The sequence below is a fragment of the Paralichthys olivaceus genome, chromosome 5, assembly GCF_024713975.1.
Source record: "Paralichthys olivaceus isolate ysfri-2021 chromosome 5, ASM2471397v2, whole genome shotgun sequence".
Classification (NCBI taxonomy): domain Eukaryota; kingdom Metazoa; phylum Chordata; class Actinopteri; order Pleuronectiformes; family Paralichthyidae; genus Paralichthys; species Paralichthys olivaceus.
Genome location: NC_091097.1, coordinates 21,755,784 through 21,774,359, shown reverse-complemented (window position 1 = coordinate 21,774,359; position 18,576 = coordinate 21,755,784). Strand labels below are relative to the sequence as shown.

The following is an 18,576-nucleotide window of genomic DNA, read 5'->3' as shown; positions in this document are numbered from 1 at the left end:
TCATCAAAGGAAAAAAGAATATGGAACCCTCACATCATCACTGAAAGGTGAAAGTGAGCATTCATCAGATTTGTTTCTAATCAAAACACTACTTTATTCATGTTTTATTAACATATCATTTTCAAATTGTCTTATTTGGAGAGAGCGATGAAAGAGCAGGGATATTACTCTGCATCAGGGAAACAACTGGATATGAAACACTGACAATATTGCTGAAGGTCATTTTTTTGAAAATTGTAATGATTTTTTTCTTGCAACGATATGACAAAATTGCACCTTGAGATTGATTTTGGAACAATTGACCCTCCCGCCCACCCACACCTCAAGATGCTATGGTTGCAAAGCAACAGAAGAACCATTGATGATGGTGATGATTCACATGTATAAAGGAGGTATTGTGGGTGGAGTTAATTGCTTACGGCCATACCACCCTGAACACGCCCGATCTTGTCCGATCTCGGAAGCTAAGCAGGGTCGGGCCTGGTTAGTACTTGAATGGGAGACCGCCTGGGAATACCAGGTGCTGTAAGCTTTTTAGACTTTTCTTTGCAGAGGGCGCTGTTGCTGCTGCTTCAGAGGAGACACCTCTTGGAAAGAGCAGGAAAGACTGTTCATCAAAGGAAAAAAGAATATGGAACCCTCACATCATCACTGAAAGGTGAAAGTGAGCATTCATCAGATTTGTTTCTAATCAAAACACTACTTTATTCATGTTTTATTAACATATCATTTTCAAATTGTCTTATTTGGAGAAAGCGATGAAAGAGCAGGGAGTTTCCTCTGCATCAGGGAAACAACTGGATATGAAACACTGACAATATTGCTGAAGGTCATTTTTGAAAATTGTAATGATTTTTTTCTTGCAACGATATGACAAAATTGCACCTTGAGATTGATTTTGGAACAATTGACCCTCCCGCCCACCCACACCTCAAGATCCTATGGTTGCAAAGCAACAGAAGAACCATTGATGATGGTGATGATTCACATGTATAAAGGAGGTATTGTGGGTGGAGTTAATCGCTTACGGCCATACCACCCTGAACACGCCCGATCTCGTCCGATCTCGGAAGCTAAGCAGGGTGGGGCCTGGTTAGTACTTGAATGGGAGACCGCCTGGGAATACCAGGTGCTGTAAGCTTTTTAGACTTTTCTTTGCAGAGGGCGCTGTTGCTGCTGCTTCAGAGGAGACACCTCTTGGAAAGAGCAGGAAAGACTGTTCATCAAAGGAAAAAAGAATATGGAACCCTCACATCATCACTGAAAGGTGAAAGTGAGCATTCATCAGATTTGTTTCTAATCAAAACACTACTTTATTCATGTTTAATTAACATATCATTTTCAAATTGTCTTATTTGGAGAGAGCGATGAAAGAGCAGGGAGTTTACTCTGCATCAGGGAAACAACTGGATATGAAACACTGACAATATTGCTGAAGGTCATTTTTGAAAATTGTAATGATTTTTTTCTTGCAACGATATGACAAAATTGCACCTTGAGATTGATTTTGGAACAATTGACCCTCCCGCCCACCCACACCTCAAGATGCTATGGTTGCAAAGCAACAGAAGAACCATTGATGATGGTGATGATTCACATGTATAAAGGAGGTATTGTGGGTGGAGTTAATCGCTTACGGCCATACCACCCTGAACACGCCCGATCTCGTCCGATCCCGGAAGCTAAGCAGGGTCGGGCCTGGTTAGTACTTGAATGGGAGACCGCCTGGGAATACCAGGTGCTGTAAGCTTTTTAGACTTTTCTTTGCAGAGGGCGCTGTTGCTGCTGCTTCAGAGGAGACACCTCTTGGAAAGAGCAGGAAAGACTGTTCATCAAAGGAAAAAAGAATATGGAACCCTCACATCATCACTGAAAGGTGAAAGTGAGCATTCATCAGATTTGTTTCTAATCAAAACACTACTTTATTCATGTTTTATTGACATATCATTTTCAAATTGTCTTATTTGGAGAGAGCGATGAGAGAGCATGGAGTTTACTCTGCATCAGGGAAACAACTGGATATGAAACACTGACAATATTGCTGAAGGTCATTTTTGAAAATTGTAATGATTTTTTTCTTGCAACGATATGACAAAATTGCACCTTGAGATTGATTTTGGAACAATTGACCCTCCCGCCCACCCACACCTCAAGATGCTATGGTTGCAAAGCAACAGAAGAACCATTGATGATGGTGATGATTCACATGTATAAAGGAGGTATTGTGGGTGGAGTTAATCGCTTACGGCCATACCACCCTGAACACGCCCGATCTCGTCCGATCTCGGAAGCTAAGCAGGGTCGGGCCTGGTTAGTACTTGAATGGGAGACCGCCTGGGAATACCAGGTGCTGTAAGCTTTTTAGACTTTTCTTTGCAGAGGGCGCTGTTGCTGCTGCTTCAGAGGAGACACCTCTTGGAAAGAGCAGGAAAGACTGTTCATCAAAGGAAAAAAGAATATGGAACCCTCACATCATCACTGAAAGGTGAAAGTGAGCATTCATCAGATTTGTTTCTAATCAAAACACTACTTTATTCATGTTTTATTAACATATCATTTTCAAATTGTCTTATTTGGAGAGAGCGATGAAAGAGCAGGGATATTACTCTGCATCAGGGAAACAACTGGATATGAAACACTGACAATATTGCTGAAGGTCATTTTTGAAAATTGTAATGATTTTTTTCTTGCAACGATATGACAAAATTGCACCTTGAGATTGATTTTGGAACAATTGACCCTCCCGCCCACCCACACCTCAAGATGCTATGGTTGCAAAGCAACAAAAGAACCATTGATGATGGTGATGATTCACATGTATAAAGGAGGTATTGTGGGTGGAGTTAATCGCTTACGGCCATACCACCCTGAACACGCCCGATCTCGTCCGATCTCGGAAGCTAAGCAGGGTCGGGCCTGGTTAGTACTTGAATGGGAGACCGCCTGGGAATACCAGGTGCTGTAAGCTTTTTAGACTTTTCTTTGCAGAGGGCGCTGTTGCTGCTGCTTCAGAGGAGACACCTCTTGGAAAGAGCAGGAAAGACTGTTCATCAAAGGAAAAAAGAATATGGAACCCTCACATCATCACTGAAAGGTGAAAGTGAGCATTCATCAGATTTGTTTCTAATCAAAACACTACTTTATTCATGTTTTATTAACATATCATTTTCAAATTGTCTTATTTGGAGAGAGCGATGAAAGAGCAGGGAGTTTACTCTGCATCAGGGAAACAACTGGATATGAAACACTGACAATATTGCTGAAGGTCATTTTTGAAAATTGTAATGATTTTTTTCTTGCAACGATATGACAAAATTGCACCTTGAGATTGATTTTGGAACAATTGACCCTCCCGCCCACCCACACCTCAAGATCCTATGGTTGCAAAGCAACAGAAGAACCATTGATGATGGTGATGATTCACATGTATAAAGGAGGTATTGTGGGTGGAGTTAATCGCTTACGGCCATACCACCCTGAACACGCCCGATCTCGTCCGATCTCGGAAGCTAAGCAGGGTGGGGCCTGGTTAGTACTTGAATGGGAGACCGCCTGGGAATACCAGGTGCTGTAAGCTTTTTAGACTTTTCTTTGCAGAGGGCGCTGTTGCTGCTGCTTCAGAGGAGACACCTCTTGGAAAGAGCAGGAAAGACTGTTCATCAAAGGAAAAAAGAATATGGAACCCTCACATCATCACTGAAAGGTGAAAGTGAGCATTCATCAGATTTGTTTCTAATCAAAACACTACTTTATTCATGTTTAATTAACATATCATTTTCAAATTGTCTTATTTGGAGAGAGCGATGAAAGAGCAGGGAGTTTACTCTGCATCAGGGAAACAACTGGATATGAAACACTGACAATATTGCTGAAGGTCATTTTTGAAAATTGTAATGATTTTTTTCTTGCAACGATATGACAAAATTGCACCTTGAGATTGATTTTGGAACAATTGACCCTCCCGCCCACCCACACCTCAAGATGCTATGGTTGCAAAGCAACAGAAGAACCATTGATGATGGTGATGATTCACATGTATAAAGGAGGTATTGTGGGTGGAGTTAATTCCTTATGGCCATACCACCCTGAACACGCCCGATCTCGTCCGATCTCGGAAGCTAAGCAGGGTCGGGCCTGGTTAGTACTTGAATGGGAGACCGCCTGGGAATACCAGGTGCTGTAAGCTTTTTAGACTTTTCTTTGCAGAGGGCGCTGTTGCTGCTGCTTCAGAGGAGACACCTCTTGGAAAGAGCAGGAAAGACTGTTCATCAAAGGAAAAAAGAATATGGAACCCTCACATCATCACTGAAAGGTGAAAGTGAGCATTCATCAGATTTGTTTCTAATCAAAACACTACTTTATTCATGTTTTGTTAACATATCATTTTCAAATTGTCTTATTTGGAGAGAGCGATGAGAGAGCAGGGAGTTTACTCTGCATCAGGGAAACAACTGGATATGAAACACTGACAATATTGCTGAAGGTCATTTTTGAAAATTGTAATGATTTTTTTCTTGCAACGATATGACAAAATTGCACCTTGAGATTGATTTTGGAACAATTGACCCTCCCGGCCACCCACACCTCAAGATGCTATGGTTGCAAAGCAACAGAAGAACCATTGATGATGGTGATGATTCACATGTATAAAGGAGGTATTGTGGGTGGAGTTAATCGCTTACGGCCATACCACCCTGAACACGCCCGATCTCGTCCGATCTCGGAAGCTAAGCAGGGTCGGGCCTGGTTAGTACTTGAATGGGAGACCGCCTGGGAATACCAGGTGCTGTAAGCTTTTTAGACTTTTCTTTGCAGAGGGCGCTGTTGCTGCTGCTTCAGAGGAGACACCTCTTGGAAAGAGCAGGAAAGACTGTTCATCAAAGGAAAAAAGAATATGGAACCCTCACATCATCACTGAAAGGTGAAAGTGAGCATTCATCAGATTTGTTTCTAATCAAAACACTACTTTATTCATGTTTTATTAACATATCATTTTCAAATTGTCTTATTTGGAGAGAGCGATGAAAGAGCAGGGATATTACTCTGCATCAGGGAAACAACTGGATATGAAACACTGACAATATTGCTGAAGGTCATTTTTTTGAAAATTGTAATGATTTTTTTCTTGCAACGATATGACAAAATTGCACCTTGAGATTGATTTTGGAACAATTGACCCTCCCGCCCACCCACACCTCAAGATGCTATGGTTGCAAAGCAACAGAAGAACCATTGATGATGGTGATGATTCACATGTATAAAGGAGGTATTGTGGGTGGAGTTAATTGCTTACGGCCATACCACCCTGAACACGCCCGATCTTGTCCGATCTCGGAAGCTAAGCAGGGTCGGGCCTGGTTAGTACTTGAATGGGAGACCGCCTGGGAATACCAGGTGCTGTAAGCTTTTTAGACTTTTCTTTGCAGAGGGCGCTGTTGCTGCTGCTTCAGAGGAGACACCTCTTGGAAAGAGCAGGAAAGACTGTTCATCAAAGGAAAAAAGAATATGGAACCCTCACATCATCACTGAAAGGTGAAAGTGAGCATTCATCAGATTTGTTTCTAATCAAAACACTACTTTATTCATGTTTTATTAACATATCATTTTCAAATTGTCTTATTTGGAGAAAGCGATGAAAGAGCAGGGAGTTTCCTCTGCATCAGGGAAAACAACTGGATATGAAACACTGACAATATTGCTGAAGGTCATTTTTGAAAATTGTAATGATTTTTTTCTTGCAACGATATGACAAAATTGCACCTTGAGATTGATTTTGGAACAATTGACCCTCCCGCCCACCCACACCTCAAGATGCTATGGTTGCAAAGCAACAGAAGAACCATTGATGATGGTGATGATTCACATGTATAAAGGAGGTATTGTGGGTGGAGTTAATCGCTTACGGCCATACCACCCTGAACACGCCCGATCTCGTCCGATCTCGGAAGCTAAGCAGGGTCGGGCCTGGTTAGTACTTGAATGGGAGACCGCCTGGGAATACCAGGTGCTGTAAGCTTTTTAGACTTTTCTTTGCAGAGGGCGCTGTTGCTGCTGCTTCAGAGGAGACACCTCTTGGAAAGAGCAGGAAAGACTGTTCATCAAAGGAAAAAAGAATATGGAACCCTCACATCATCACTGAAAGGTGAAAGTGAGCATTCATCAGATTTGTTTCTAATCAAAACACTACTTTATTCATGTTTTATTAACATATCATTTTCAAATTGTCTTATTTGGAGAGAGCGATGAAAGAGCAGGGAGTTTACTCTGCATCAGGGAAACAACTGGATATGAAACACTGACAATATTGCTGAAGGTCATTTTTGAAAATTGTAATGATTTTTTTCTTGCAACGATATGACAAAATTGCACCTTGAGATTGATTTTGGAACAATTGACCCTCCCGCCCACCCACACCTCAAGATCCTATGGTTGCAAAGCAACAGAAGAACCATTGATGATGGTGATGATTCACATGTATAAAGGAGGTATTGTGGGTGGAGTTAATCGCTTACGGCCATACCACCCTGAACACGCCCGATCTCGTCCGATCTCGGAAGCTAAGCAGGGTGGGGCCTGGTTAGTACTTGAATGGGAGACCGCCTGGGAATACCAGGTGCTGTAAGCTTTTTAGACTTTTCTTTGCAGAGGGCGCTGTTGCTGCTGCTTCAGAGGAGACACCTCTTGGAAAGAGCAGGAAAGACTGTTCATCAAAGGAAAAAAGAATATGGAACCCTCACATCATCACTGAAAGGTGAAAGTGAGCATTCATCAGATTTGTTTCTAATCAAAACACTACTTTATTCATGTTTTATTAACATATCATTTTCAAATTGTCTTATTTGGAGAGAGCGATGAAAGAGCAGGGATATTACTCTGCATCAGGGAAACAACTGGATATGAAACACTGACAATATTGCTGAAGGTCATTTTTTTGAAAATTGTAATGATTTTTTTCTTGCAACGATATGACAAAATTGCACCTTGAGATTGATTTTGGAACAATTGACCCTCCCGCCCACCCACACCTCAAGATGCTATGGTTGCAAAGCAACAGAAGAACCATTGATGATGGTGATGATTCACATGTATAAAGGAGGTATTGTGGGTGGAGTTAATTGCTTACGGCCATACCACCCTGAACACGCCCGATCTTGTCCGATCTCGGAAGCTAAGCAGGGTCGGGCCTGGTTAGTACTTGAATGGGAGACCGCCTGGGAATACCAGGTGCTGTAAGCTTTTTAGACTTTTCTTTGCAGAGGGCGCTGTTGCTGCTGCTTCAGAGGAGACACCTCTTGGAAAGAGCAGGAAAGACTGTTCATCAAAGGAAAAAAGAATATGGAACCCTCATATCATCACTGAAATGTGAAAGTGAGCATTCATCAGATTTGTTTCTAATCAAAACACTACTTTATTCATGTTTTATTAACATATCATTTTCAAATTGTCTTATTTGGAGAGAGCGATGAAAGAGCAGGGAGTTTACTCTGCATCAGGGAAACAACTGGATATGAAACACTGACAATATTGCTGAAGGTCATTTTTGAAAATTGTAATGATTTTTTTCTTGCAACGATATGACAAAATTGCACCTTGAGATTGATTTTGGAACAATTGACCCTCCCGCCCACCCACACCTCAAGATCCTATGGTTGCAAAGCAACAGAAGAACCATTGATGATGGTGATGATTCACATGTATAAAGGAGGTATTGTGGGTGGAGTTAATCGCTTACGGCCATACCACCCTGAACACGCCCTTGAACGCACCACGGAGTGACGACATCAACCAGCGACCCGGAAGCAAGCCACCACGGGTGGCTGCGGAGGAACTATTTTTCTTTTTTTTTTTCTCTCTCTCTTTTCCAGCTTTTCTTGTTCTCTCTCTACATTCCCTATTTTTCTACCTCATATATGTAAATCCAACCGGACATTAGTGTTGTGATTGTCTTGTTGTGTGTATGTGTGTGTCCCCCGCGGCAGTGACGCACTGTGAGGGGGAATCGTAGCCTGCTAGGAAGTGCTCCCGAGACAATGGCAGAGACAAGCACGGAGCGGCGGAGTTTAACCGCTGACACCCACGGAGGTGACAGCGGTGGAGAGACGGAGCTGACGCAGGGTAAGTGCTGCAAAAAAAATGAGAGGAACGACAGGGAGCAGACAGTGATGGTGGAGATGGAGGGCGAGGACACGGCTATGGAGCTGATGCGTTGCGTACGCGAGCTGTGTGGAGGGCTACTGGCGTGCAGACAGATAACCGAAAAAAAATATGAAATGACGATGAGCCATCCGAAAGGAAAGGACAGGCTCATGGAAGGATTTAAGATTGGGGAGAATCGGGTGCACGTCAGAGAGCTAATAAATGACGAGCTAGTAGTGTCTTTCATGAATCTGCCATTTTATATTGAGGACAGGGAGATACTGGCAAAGCTACAACTCTGGGGAGTATCAGCAGTATCTCCCATTAAAAGAAGGATGTGGCCAGGGACAAATGTAGCTGATGGGACAAGGTTCCTGAAAGTAAAATTTAATAATGAAATACAATCACTGCCGTATTCCGCTAGATTTGACACAGCGCTGGGAGCTGAGTACTTCAGGGTGCTGCATGATAAGCAGGTGAAGGTGTGCAGGTTGTGCATTAAACCAGGGCACATAATGAGAGAGTGCCCTGAATTTCACTGCAACAGATGTGGAGTGCAGGGTCATTATGCAAGGGAATGCACGCAGGGGAAGAAGAGATGTGATCTATGCCAGAACCTTATGAGTGAATGCAGATGCAATAAGAGTGAGGCAGAAGACGACACAAATGAGAGTGGACAAGAAAGTGAGAGCGGAGGCAGTGAGGAGGGGGAGGCAGAGTATATGGAAAGTGAGGAGGAGGGAGTCAGAAAAGAAATGGAGGAGACAGAGAAAGAGGATGCAGGCAAGCAGGAAGGAGAGAGGCCGACAGAGGAGACGGAAGGCGGAAAGAAAGATGGAGCGAACCGGAAGGAAAGGAAGGAGAGAACGAAAGGAAACAACGAGGAGGAGGATGCGGGAAGGAGGAGAGGAGCGCTGGCGCGTGAGGTGAGGACAGAAGGGACGGCAGACAGGAGGAGTGACGGGGTGGAGAAGAAAGGTCCCAAAACGAAGGAGACGAGAGGGCCAGAGAAGGGGGCGACTGTCGAAAGACAAGACGGAAAGGAGGAAGCAGGCCCGGGGAGAACGCGACGAGAGGATGACACAGGAAGGACGGAGAATGCACTGAGTGGAGCTAAGCCCACAGAGACTGCAGAGGAGACTACCACACCACAGACGGTAGGATCCGAAACAGACATGGATATAGAGGAACAAATGAAACAACTAAGAAAAAGACAGAATACTAAGAGGCATACGAGGAATAATAAGAAAAGTAAAACTAAGGAAATAACAAAATGAAAGTAAAAATAATAATAATGTTAACAATAATTTCAATAAATGCAAGGGGGCTAAAGAACAAAAACAAAAGACATCAGATATATGGGAAGAGTAATTATGACATAATATGCTTACAGGAAACACACTGGAATGAGAGATGTATGAAAGAGGTGGAGGATGAATGGAGGGGAGAAGTATTTGCAAATAATGGAGATGGGAATGCGAGGGGTGTAGCAATATTAACAAAAAAAGGAGTGATAGGGAATGTAAGAAGGTGTGAAGATGAGGGAGATGGGAGGATGATAGGGATCAAATTTGAATATAAGAATGAGGAAATGAAGCTGGTAAATGTGTATATGCCGAATGAGGAGAAAGAAAGAAAGGTGATGATTGAAAAGATGGGAACGATGTGTGATGACAACTGCATGATTGTGGGGGACTTCAATGTGTGGTGTGAGAAACTGGACGTGTCAACAAACATGCACTTTAAAAATGACACAACAAGAGAGGTATTAAAAAAATTAAAAAGTATGAAAGGACTGAGTGACGTATGGAGAGAAAGAAATCCAGAGAGGAGAGCGTTCTCAAGAACACAACTGGTAAAAGGGGAATTAAAACAGAGTAGGATAGATTTAGTATTAAGCACAAAAAGCATAGCAGAAAGGATAAAAGAAATAGAATATAGAACCACAACGTATAGTGATCATAAGGAGTTAAAATTTACAATAGGGGGGGGGACAAAGAGAAGAGGAGGGGGACTGTGGTGCATGAATGGGGAGTTGCTGAGAGATGAAAAATATAAAAAAGAAGTGAGAGAATACATAAGGTGGGAGAAGGATGACAGGATGTATGAGGAAGATATAGGGAGGTGGTGGGAAGGGGTAAAAGAGGGAGTACGGACCATGAGCATAAAACACAGTAGGAAGAGGGGGAAAACACAGAGAGAGAAGGAAAAAAAGTTAAAAGAGGAGTTGAGAGAAGAGGAAAAGAAAGCTGAGGAGGATGGCAAGTATGATTTGGGGGAATATATAAAGAAGAAAGATGAACTGAAAGAGATAGAACAGGGAAAGTGCAAGGGAGCAATAATTAGAAGTAAGGCAAGAGATGCAGTAGAGGGGGAAAAATGTACAGGTTATTTCTTAGGGCTAGAGAAGGTAAGGCAAAAGAATAATTATTTTGAGCAAGTGGAGGGAAAGAGAGGGGAAAGAATAACTGACTTTGTAGGGATAGTGGAAAGAGTAGGAGAATTCTATAGGGAGTTATTTAAGAAAGAAGAAGTAGATGAGGAGAGTAGCAGGCAGGTGATAGAAAAGATGGAAGCTAGGCTGAGTGATGAGGATAGAGAAGGATGTGAAGGAGAGATAACTAAAGGAGAGATAGGGAAAGCAATAGATGAGTTAGGCAGGAATAAAAGTCCAGGGATAGATGGGATAATAGGAGAGTTTTATATAGAGTTTAAGGAAGAATTAGTGCCAGTGTTAGATAGATTATTTAGGTATATAGAAGAGAAGGGAGAGATGCCACACAGCATGACAATAGGGCTAGTTAGTATAATTTACAAAAAAGGGAGCAGGGACAAATTAGAAAACTACAGACCACTCACAATGTTAAATGGTGATTATAAAATACTAGCAAAGGTGTTAGCAAATAGGATAAAGGGGGTTATAGGGACGGTGGTGGGAAGCACACAAGCATATAGCATACCAGGAAGAGACATAGCCGACACAATAAGCAGTATTAGGGACACCATCACACACATGAAGGGGAACAAAATAGGGATAGTAGCGAGTTTGGATCTGAATAAAGCATTTGATAGAGTAGATCATGGGTATTTATATAAGGTATTAGATAAAGTGGGTTTTGGAAATAGGATGATAGGATGGATAAGGAGGATGTATGAAAGAGCAGCGAGTAAGATAAAAATAAACGGGATAGTGACAGAGGAGTTTAGATTAGAGAGATCAGTTAGACAGGGATGTCCGCTATCGGCTCTGCTGTACGCCTTGTCAGCAGAGCCGCTAGCGGCACTAATATTGCAAAATAGAGGGATTAAGGGCATAGAACTACCGGGTGGACAGATGAGCACGCTATATCAATATGCAGACGACACAACAGTGACAGTTAGGGACAAAGAAAGTGTAGTAGAGGTTTTAAAAAGTGTAGAGCAGTATGGTAGGGCATCAGGAGCAAAAGTAAACATAGAGAAATCAGAGATAATGTACATAGGGGAGAACAGAGAAGAGAGGGAGGAGATCAGAATGAAGGAAAACAAAGGGTATATGAAGGTGTTAGGTGTAAATTTAGGGATAGAAGAGAAAGAAGGGAGAGATAGGCAGTATGAGGGGATAGTGAATAGGATTAGAAAGACGTTAGGGTTTTGGAAGAGAAGAGGATTGAAGCTAAAAGGGAAGGTAATTGTAGTAAATTGTTTAATAATGAGCAAGCTGGTGTATGTGATGAATGTGATGGATGTGCCTGAGAAAGTGATGAAAGAAGTGGGAGGGATGGTGAGTGACTTTTTGTGGGATGGGAAGGGGGTTAGAATAGCAAGGGAAGTACTAGAAAACGAGTATGAAGACGGGGGACTGAAACTGGTTAACTTAGAGAGAAAAAAAAAAGCACTGAGGGTGAAAATGATGGTGAGATACTTAAAGAATAAAAGTGATCAGGTGTGGAAGGTGTGTTTAACAGAAGCTATCAACAAAACTGGAGGGTGTGGTGAGAGTGGAGTGTATATGAAAATGAAAAAAGGGATGTTAGATGGAGCGACTGATTATTACAAAGAGATGCTGGGAGCGTGGGGAGAGTTTCTGAGTTTCGTGAAGTATGAATGCAAAAATGTAAAGCAGGTATGGGAGCAGCCAGCGTTTTTAAATCCAAAAATCACAGTGGAGGGGGAGACCATCTTTAACAGGGTAATATGGAGAGCAGGGATAAGGAAGGTGAGGGACATGGTGTACGAGTACACACCAGGTTTTATGAGGGCACAGGTGATTGTAGATGAGGTCAGGGGGAATGGGGATGAAATATGGCCGGGTACAGCTGAAGGGGTCATAGAAAAAATAAAAAAAGCAATGCCCAAAGAATGGATGGAAATGATTGAGAGAGAGAACGTGAACGGAGGAGAAGATGAAATAGATATGTATGTAGGGGAAGGGGAGTGCAAGTTGAGTCTGAAGGATGTAAAAACAAGGATGATATATGAATGTATGAGGGAGAAAGAACTGAGGAGGCCGGCTGCAGAGAAAGTGTGGGTCAAAGTAATGAATAACATGGATGCAAAGCAAATATGGACCAATCTGAGAGTGAAGTGGAACACGACTGAATGTGAACACTTTGACTACATGCTAAGGCACAACAGGATATACAACAACCTGATAAAGAGCAAGTTTGACCGGGAGGTGGGAAAGGAATGTGACGTATGTGAAGTGGGAGTGGAGACATGTATGCATGAGTTTGTTGAATGTGGGGAACTAAGGGTGTACTTTGGGAAAATAAGGGAGTTAATAAATAGGTGCTGGGAGGGAGACTTTGTGGGGAGGAGCGAATGGAAGAAGCTGTGGTTGTTTGGCGTGGTGGAGAGAAAGAGAGGATGCAATGTAAATCTGTTAAACTATGTCCTGAGCCACGCACGATATGCAGTGAAACTAAGGAGAAACACTGCGCAGTATGAAAGGAGAAAATGTGATGTGTGGAATGTTTTTAAAAATTTGACAGAAAGGGATGTGAAAGTGATGCACAGCTACATTGGGAAAGACGACTTTCAGAAAGGGTTTGTGGACGGGAGCACCTTCATAGAAATAACGAATGGAGATGTGAATGAGGTGAGAATGGATTTTGGTTAAGATTTATTTTGGGGTTTTTTGTTTTTGGTTGGTTTTATTGTTTTTATTGATTTGTGTGTTTCCTGTATCGAGTGATGTATACATGTTAAAAGTTAAGACCTGACAGAGGCAAACATGTAAAGGAATGATGTAAAAAACAAATGTATGTAAAAAAAATGTAAATTCAATCTATTTTTGATAATAAAAGAAAAAAAAAAAAAAACACGCCCGATCTCGTCCGATCTCGGAAGCTAAGCAGGGTGGGGCCTGGTTAGTACTTGAATGGGAGACCGCCTGGGAATACCAGGTGCTGTAAGCTTTTTAGACTTTTCTTTGCAGAGGGCGCTGTTGCTGCTGCTTCAGAGGAGACACCTCTTGGAAAGAGCAGGAAAGACTGTTCATCAAAGGAAAAAAGAATATGGAACCCTCACATCATCACTGAAAGGTGAAAGTGAGCATTCATCAGATTTGTTTCTAATCAAAACACTACTTTATTCATGTTTTATTAACATATCATTTTCAAATTGTCTTATTTGGAGAGAGCGATGAAAGAGCAGGGAGTTTCCTCTGCATCAGGGAAACAACTGGATATGAAACACTGACAATATTGCTGAAGGTCATTTTTGAAAATTGTAATGATTTTTTTCTTGCAACGATATGACAAAATTGCACCTTGAGATTGATTTTGGAACAATTGACCCTCCCGCCCACCCACACCTCAAGATGCTATGGTTGCAAAGCAACAGAAGAACCATTGATGATGGTGATGATTCACATGTATAAAGGAGGTATTGTGGGTGGGGTTAATCGCTTACGGCCATACCACCCTGAACACGCCCGATCTCGTCCGATCTCGGAAGCTAAGCAGTGTCGGGCCTGGTTAGTACTTGAATGGGAGACCGCCTGGGAATACCAGGTGCTGTAAGCTTGTAAGACTTGTCTTTGCAGAGGGCGCTGTTGCTGCTGCTTCTGAGGAGACACCTCTTGGAAAGAGCAGGAAAGACTGTTCATCAAAGGAAAAAAGAATATGGAACCCTCACATCATCACTGAAAGGTGAAAGTGAGCATTCATCAGATTTGTTTCTAATCAAAACACTACTTTATTCATGTTTTATTAACATATCATTTTCAAATTGTCTTATTTGGAGAGAGCAATGAAAGAGCAGGGAGTTTACTCTGCATCAGGGAAACAACTGGATATGAAACACTGACAATATTGCTGAAGGTCATTTTTGAAAATTGTAATGATTTTTTTCTTGCAACGATATGACAAAATTGCACCTTGAGATTGATTTTGGAACAATTGACCCTCCCGCCCACCCACACCTCAAGATGCTATGGTTGCAAAGCAACAGAAGAACCATTGATGATGGTGATGATTCACATGTATAAAGGAGGTATTGTGGGTGGAGTTAATCGCTTACGGCCATACCACCCTGAACACGCCCGATCTCGTCCGATCTCGGAAGCTAAGCAGGGTCGGGCCTGGTTAGTACTTGAATGGGAGACCGCCTGGGAATACCAGGTGCTGTAAGCTTTTTAGACTTTTCTTTGCAGAGGGCGCTGTTGCTGCTGCTTCAGAGGAGACACCTCTTGGAAAGAGCAGGAAAGACTGTTCATCAAAGGAAAAAAGAATATGGAACCCTCACATCATCACTGAAAGGTGAAAGTGAGCATTCATCAGATTTGTTTCTAATCAAAACACTACTTTATTCATGTTTTATTGACATATCATTTTCAAATTGTCTTATTTGGAGAGAGCGATGAGAGAGCAGGGAGTTTACTCTGCATCAGGGAAACAACTGGATATGAAACACTGACAATATTGCTGAAGGTCATTTTTGAAAATTGTAATGATTTTTTTCTTGCAACGATATGACAAAATTGCACCTTGAGATTGATTTTGGAACAATTGACCCTCCCGCCCACCCACACCTCAAGATGCTATGGTTGCAAAGCAACAGAAGAACCATTGATGATGGTGATGATTCACATGTATAAAGGAGGTATTGTGGGTGGAGTTAATCGCTTACGGCCATACCACCCTGAACACGCCCGATCTCGTCCGATCTCGGAAGCTAAGCAGGGTGGGGCCTGGTTAGTACTTGAATGGGAGACCGCCTGGGAATACCAGGTGCTGTAAGCTTTTTAGACTTTTCTTTGCAGAGGGCGCTGTTGCTGCTGCTTCAGAGGAGACACCTCTTGGAAAGAGCAGGAAAGACTGTTCATCAAAGGAAAAAAGAATATGGAACCCTCACATCATCACTGAAAGGTGAAAGTGAGCATTCATCAGATTTGTTTCTAATCAAAACTTTACTTTATTCATGTTTTATTAACATATCATTTTCAAATTGTCTTATTTGGAGAGAGCGATGAAAGAGCAGGGAGTTTCCTCTGCATCAGGGAAAACAACTGGATATGAAACACTGACAATATTGCTGAAGGTCATTTTTGAAAATTGTAATGATTTTTTTCTTGCAACGATATGACAAAATTGCACCTTGAGATTGATTTTGGAACAATTGACCCTCCCGCCCACCCACACCTCAAGATGCTATGGTTGCAAAGCAACAGAAGAACCATTGATGATGGTGATGATTCACATGTATAAAGGAGGTATTGTGGGTGGAGTTATTTGCTTACGGCCATACCACCCTGAACACGCCCGATCTCGTCCGATCTCGGAAGCTAAGCAGGGTCGGGCCTGGTTAGTACTTGAATGGGAGACCGCCTGGGAATACCAGGTGCTGTAAGCTTTTTAGACTTTTCTTTGCAGAGGGCGCTGTTGCTGCTGCTTCAGAGGAGACACCTCTTGGAAAGAGCAGGAAAGACTGTTCATCAAAGGAAAAAAGAATATGGAACCCTCACATCATCACTGAAAGGTGAAAGTGAGCATTCATCAGATTTGTTTCTAATCAAAACACTACTTTATTCATGTTTTATTAACATATCATTTTCAAATTGTCTTATTTGGAGAGAGCGATGAAAGAGCAGGGAGTTTACTCTGCATCAGGGAAACAACTGGATATGAAACACTGACAATATTGCTGAAGGTCATTTTTGAAAATTGTAATGATTTTTTTCTTGCAACGATATGACAAAATTGCACCTTGAGATTGATTTTGGAACAATTGACCCTCCCGCCCACCCACACCTCAAGATGCTATGGTTGCAAAGCAACAGAAGAACCATTGATGATGGTGATGATTCACATGTATAAAGGAGGTATTGTGGGTGGAGTTAATCGCTTACGGCCATACCACCCTGAACACGCCCGATCTCGTCCGATCTCGGAAGCTAAGCAGGGTCGGGCCTGGTTAGTACTTGAATGGGAGACCGCCTGGGAATACCAGGTGCTGTAAGCTTTTTAGACTTTTCTTTGCAGAGGGCGCTGTTGCTGCTGCTTCAGAGGAGACACCTCTTGGAAAGAGCAGGAAAGACTGTTCATCAAAGGAAAAAAGAATATGGAACCCTCACATCATCACTGAAAGGTGAAAGTGAGCATTCATCAGATTTGTTTCTAATCAAAACACTACTTTATTCATGTTTTATTGACATATCATTTTCAAATTGTCTTATTTGGAGAGAGCGATGAGAGAGCAGGGAGTTTACTCTGCATCAGGGAAACAACTGGATATGAAACACTGACAATATTGCTGAAGGTCATTTTTGAAAATTGTAATGATTTTTTTCTTGCAACGATATGACAAAATTGCACCTTGAGATTGATTTTGGAACAATTGACCCTCCCGCCCACCCACACCTCAAGATGCTATGGTTGCAAAGCAACAGAAGAACCATTGATGATGGTGATGATTCACATGTATAAAGGAGGTATTGTGGGTGGAGTTAATCGCTTACGGCCATACCATCCTGAACACGCCCGATCTCGTCCGATCTCGGAAGCTAAGCAGGGTCGGGCCTGGTTAGTACTTGAATGGGAGACCGCCTGGGAATACCAGGTGCTGTAAGCTTTTTAGACTTTTCTTTGCAGAGGGCGCTGTTGCTGCTGCTTCAGAGGAGACACCTCTTGGAAAGAGCAGGAAAGACTGTTCATCAAAGGAAAAAAGAATATGGAACCCTCACATCATCACTGAAAGGTGAAAGTGAGCATTCATCAGATTTGTTTCTAATCAAAACTTTACTTTATTCATGTTTTATTAACATATCATTTTCAAATTGTCTTATTTGGAGAGAGCGATGAAAGAGCAGGGAGTTTCCTCTGCATCAGGGAAAACAACTGGATATGAAACACTGACAATATTGCTGAAGGTCATTTTTGAAAATTGTAATGATTTTTTTCTTGCAACGATATGACAAAATTGCACCTTGAGATTGATTTTGGAACAATTGACCCTCCCGCCCACCCACACCTCAAGATGCTATGGTTGCAAAGCAACAGAAGAACCATTGATGATGGTGATGATTCACATGTATAAAGGAGGTATTGTGGGTGGAGTTATTTGTTTACGGCCATACCACCCTGAACACGCCCGATCTCGTCCGATCTCGGAAGCTAAGCAGGGTCGGGCCTGGTTAGTACTTGAATGGGAGACCGCCTGGGAATACCAGGTGCTGTAAGCTTTTTAGACTTTTCTTTGCAGAGGGCGCTGTTGCTGCTGCTTCAGAGGAGACACCTCTTGGAAAGAGCAGGAAAGACTGTTCATCAAAGGAAAAAAGAATATGGAACCCTCACATCATCACTGAAAGGTGAAAGTGAGCATTCATCAGATTTGTTTCTAATCAAAACACTACTTTATTCATGTTTTATTGACATATCATTTTCAAATTGTCTTATTTGGAGAGAGCAATGAGAGAGCAGGGAGTTTACTCTGCATCAGGGAAACAACTGGATATGAAACACTGACAATATTGCTGAAGGTCATTTTTGAAAATTGTAATGATTTTTTTCTTGCAACGATATGACAAAATTGCACCTTGAGATTGATTTTGGAACAATTGACCCTCCCGCCCACCCACACCTCAAGATGCTATGGTTGCAAAGCAACAGAAGAACCATTGATGATGGTGATGATTCACATGTATAAAGGAGGTATTGTGGGTGGAGTTAATCGCTTACGGCCATACCATCCTGAACACGCCCGATCTCGTCCGATCTCGGAAGCTAAGCAGGGTCGGGCCTGGTTAGTACTTGAATGGGAGACCGCCTGGGAATACCAGGTGCTGTAAGCTTTTTAGACTTTTCTTTGCAGAGGGCGCTGTTGCTGCTGCTTCAGAGGAGACACCTCTTGGAAAGAGCAGGAAAGACTGTTCATCAAAGGAAAAAAGAATATGGAACCCTCACATCATCACTGAAAGGTGAAAGTGAGCATTCATCAGATTTGTTTCTAATCAAAACT

The 18,576-nt window shown here is 42.3% G+C and overlaps 20 non-coding genes across 20 annotated transcripts; all 20 read left to right on the top strand.

The window, feature by feature from the left end:
* The first annotated feature begins 413 nt into the window (after positions 1-413).
* Positions 414-532, top strand: LOC138408761 (5S ribosomal RNA). Its single transcript, XR_011242080.1, has one exon. It is a non-coding gene; the product is annotated as a 5S ribosomal RNA (ribosomal RNA).
* A 490-nt stretch (positions 533-1,022) lies between these two features.
* LOC138408276 (5S ribosomal RNA) lies at positions 1,023-1,141 on the top strand. The gene has a single exon (XR_011241595.1). It is a non-coding gene; the product is annotated as a 5S ribosomal RNA (ribosomal RNA).
* A 490-nt stretch (positions 1,142-1,631) lies between these two features.
* LOC138408857 (5S ribosomal RNA) lies at positions 1,632-1,750 on the top strand. The gene has a single exon (XR_011242178.1). It is a non-coding gene; the product is annotated as a 5S ribosomal RNA (ribosomal RNA).
* A 490-nt stretch (positions 1,751-2,240) lies between these two features.
* LOC138410291 (5S ribosomal RNA) lies at positions 2,241-2,359 on the top strand. The gene has a single exon (XR_011243089.1). It is a non-coding gene; the product is annotated as a 5S ribosomal RNA (ribosomal RNA).
* A 490-nt stretch (positions 2,360-2,849) lies between these two features.
* Positions 2,850-2,968, top strand: LOC138410290 (5S ribosomal RNA). Its single transcript, XR_011243087.1, has one exon. It is a non-coding gene; the product is annotated as a 5S ribosomal RNA (ribosomal RNA).
* Positions 2,969-3,458: 490 nt separating this feature from the next.
* On the top strand, positions 3,459-3,577 carry LOC138408275 (5S ribosomal RNA). Its single transcript, XR_011241594.1, has one exon. It is a non-coding gene; the product is annotated as a 5S ribosomal RNA (ribosomal RNA).
* Positions 3,578-4,067: 490 nt separating this feature from the next.
* LOC138408966 (5S ribosomal RNA) lies at positions 4,068-4,186 on the top strand. The gene has a single exon (XR_011242287.1). It is a non-coding gene; the product is annotated as a 5S ribosomal RNA (ribosomal RNA).
* Positions 4,187-4,676: 490 nt separating this feature from the next.
* On the top strand, positions 4,677-4,795 carry LOC138410289 (5S ribosomal RNA). The gene has a single exon (XR_011243086.1). It is a non-coding gene; the product is annotated as a 5S ribosomal RNA (ribosomal RNA).
* Positions 4,796-5,287: 492 nt separating this feature from the next.
* On the top strand, positions 5,288-5,406 carry LOC138408760 (5S ribosomal RNA). Its single transcript, XR_011242079.1, has one exon. It is a non-coding gene; the product is annotated as a 5S ribosomal RNA (ribosomal RNA).
* Positions 5,407-5,897: 491 nt separating this feature from the next.
* Positions 5,898-6,016, top strand: LOC138410288 (5S ribosomal RNA). Its single transcript, XR_011243085.1, has one exon. It is a non-coding gene; the product is annotated as a 5S ribosomal RNA (ribosomal RNA).
* Positions 6,017-6,506: 490 nt separating this feature from the next.
* LOC138408274 (5S ribosomal RNA) lies at positions 6,507-6,625 on the top strand. Its single transcript, XR_011241593.1, has one exon. It is a non-coding gene; the product is annotated as a 5S ribosomal RNA (ribosomal RNA).
* Positions 6,626-7,117: 492 nt separating this feature from the next.
* LOC138408759 (5S ribosomal RNA) lies at positions 7,118-7,236 on the top strand. Its single transcript, XR_011242078.1, has one exon. It is a non-coding gene; the product is annotated as a 5S ribosomal RNA (ribosomal RNA).
* Positions 7,237-14,025: 6,789 nt separating this feature from the next.
* On the top strand, positions 14,026-14,144 carry LOC138408796 (5S ribosomal RNA). Its single transcript, XR_011242116.1, has one exon. It is a non-coding gene; the product is annotated as a 5S ribosomal RNA (ribosomal RNA).
* Positions 14,145-14,634: 490 nt separating this feature from the next.
* On the top strand, positions 14,635-14,753 carry LOC138410287 (5S ribosomal RNA). The gene has a single exon (XR_011243084.1). It is a non-coding gene; the product is annotated as a 5S ribosomal RNA (ribosomal RNA).
* A 490-nt stretch (positions 14,754-15,243) lies between these two features.
* On the top strand, positions 15,244-15,362 carry LOC138408273 (5S ribosomal RNA). Its single transcript, XR_011241592.1, has one exon. It is a non-coding gene; the product is annotated as a 5S ribosomal RNA (ribosomal RNA).
* A 491-nt stretch (positions 15,363-15,853) lies between these two features.
* Positions 15,854-15,972, top strand: LOC138410286 (5S ribosomal RNA). Its single transcript, XR_011243083.1, has one exon. It is a non-coding gene; the product is annotated as a 5S ribosomal RNA (ribosomal RNA).
* A 490-nt stretch (positions 15,973-16,462) lies between these two features.
* Positions 16,463-16,581, top strand: LOC138410285 (5S ribosomal RNA). The gene has a single exon (XR_011243082.1). It is a non-coding gene; the product is annotated as a 5S ribosomal RNA (ribosomal RNA).
* A 490-nt stretch (positions 16,582-17,071) lies between these two features.
* Positions 17,072-17,190, top strand: LOC138408458 (5S ribosomal RNA). The gene has a single exon (XR_011241777.1). It is a non-coding gene; the product is annotated as a 5S ribosomal RNA (ribosomal RNA).
* A 491-nt stretch (positions 17,191-17,681) lies between these two features.
* LOC138408369 (5S ribosomal RNA) lies at positions 17,682-17,800 on the top strand. The gene has a single exon (XR_011241688.1). It is a non-coding gene; the product is annotated as a 5S ribosomal RNA (ribosomal RNA).
* A 490-nt stretch (positions 17,801-18,290) lies between these two features.
* On the top strand, positions 18,291-18,409 carry LOC138408456 (5S ribosomal RNA). The gene has a single exon (XR_011241775.1). It is a non-coding gene; the product is annotated as a 5S ribosomal RNA (ribosomal RNA).
* The last annotated feature ends 167 nt before the right edge of the window (positions 18,410-18,576 follow it).